Below are 1,825 nucleotides of genomic sequence, written 5' to 3'. Positions count from 1 at the left end.
ACAAACCACCTGGGGTGGCAAGTGGGTAAGAACAGCCTGATTCCAGTGGGTCTTCCCCTTCAGTGTACCAACTCCCACAGTGAACTTCACAACCTCCCCCCACTTAGAGGGTGCCCTCTTAGAAGTGGGCCTTTGGGTTGCCAGCCTGTCTGTTCCATAGCTCTGCCCCTGCCTCTCAACACTTACATGTCCACAGGCCTTGCAGTGGTGCCTGCGTTTTGTGATGGAATTGAAGGGCTCCTGGCAGCGCATGCACATGGTGACTTCCTTTTCTCGGATGGGCGTAGGTGCCCGCTTTCCAAGATCCACATTCTGGAGAGAGGGCCAGGTCTCCAGTCAGAGAGTCAAACTCAGACTCCCCAGCCCAGTCCATCCAGCCCTCGCCCAGGCTTGGATCATCATTGGTAGGCAACCGACAGATTCCGAAGACCTGCCTTTGAGTCCTGGCTCTGCTCTACTTCACTGTGCTATTGAAAACCTGTCACTTGTACCAATACTTTTCGGGCATTAGTTTCCCCAATAATTTCTCTATGACCCTACCAACAGAAGCCTGTGCTTCTGCAGTCATCTACTGCCTCTCTGGGAAGAGGAGAGGAGTATCTCAGGGTAAGGTGGGCACCTGGAGGTCTGGAGGGGATCCTGGTGCAGAAGGAGGGGATGTGGACTCTTACCGGAGAGTTGGGGGGTGTGTCTTCATCTTCCCTGTTTGTGGAGTTTAACAGCTTGAAGGTCTCCAGCGTCTGTTCGTGCTTCAGGAGGGTAGAGTTGATGGCCTGGGAGAGGTATAAGAAATAAGAGGTCAAAACCCAACTATCTATTTCCACCCTTACCTCACTGTCCTATAAACTAGCTTGGAGTCAGAAAAGTTGGATTCTAGACCCAGCTCTATACCTTGCTAGATGTATGACCTTGGGTAAGTCCCTTCCCAAAATCCAGGTCTCAGTTCTTATATTTGTGAAATGGGGGAAGGGGATTGATCAGTGGCTGAAAAGCCACAGAAGGCCTTCCTGACAAATGTCTGGGGTTAAATGTTTTACAGGGCTTAACTCACTGAGGTTACACCTTCAGAGGAGCCAGCTTTCTAAAGAACTGGGTAGTTTCTCCTTAACCTCTGGACCTCAGTTTGCTTATCTGTAAAATGGGGATGGTAAAATTTATTGGAAGGCAGATGTCCAGGCCCATTATGGTCAGATGTGAATATTAGGGTTGAGCCCCCCACCCCCAGAAGACCTGTTAATACTCTTCCAGCCCCCTACCACAAAGCCTTCTTAGATGTTACCTGGACCCAGTCTTTCTTCTCTTCCTCAGTCCTTGGGTAGGGAAGGTGGTGGGGGCAGGGGGAAAGAAAGATGTTGGGTTAGGCAGGCCAACCAAAAGCAATTGGAGTGGTAAAGAGCAGATGTTTTGGAGTTGGAAAGATCTGAGTTTGACCTTCTTGCTCCTTCACTTACCACTTATGTGACCTTTAGGCAAGTCATATAACCTGAGTTTACTTATTGAACAGTTATTAATACTTTCCAGACCCTGTGTTAGGAGCCTGGGCCTCAGAGCAGACCCTACATCAAGGAAGGAGCTCACGGGGGCAGACATGGACAATACAGGGGAATCAGTGCTGTGACAGAGGGAAAATGGGGCTGAGGAGCCCAGGAAACCTGTCCCATCCTGGAGTTTGGGTGGGGGCTACTAAAGATGTTTTCCTCAAGGAGGTGCTAGCCCTCAAGTAGAGGGGGTTAGGTTGAAGTGTATGAATTAGCATATAGAATGTACAGGAAACCATGAACAGTTCCCTGTTTGTGCTAGAATGTCAAGTTTGAGAAAGGAGGGC

General features: G+C 49.6%; 1 long non-coding RNA gene across 1 annotated transcript; it reads right to left on the bottom strand.

The window, feature by feature from the left end:
* Window positions 1-53: 53 nt before the first annotated feature.
* Window positions 54-1,791, bottom strand: LOC104983496. The gene is made up of 3 exons (XR_824658.1): window positions 1,280-1,791; window positions 672-773; window positions 54-312 (listed from the first exon to the last, which is right to left on the bottom strand). It is a non-coding gene; the product is annotated as an uncharacterized LOC104983496 (long non-coding RNA).
* Between the last annotated feature and the right edge of the window lie 34 nt (window positions 1,792-1,825).

Source organism: Bison bison, unplaced genomic scaffold (assembly GCF_000754665.1).
Source record: "Bison bison bison isolate TAMUID 2011002044 unplaced genomic scaffold, Bison_UMD1.0 scf7180017862903, whole genome shotgun sequence".
NCBI lineage: Eukaryota > Metazoa > Chordata > Mammalia > Artiodactyla > Bovidae > Bison > Bison bison.
Note: the sequence above shows the minus strand (reverse complement) of the source record. Positions and strands in the feature narration are given on the sequence as shown.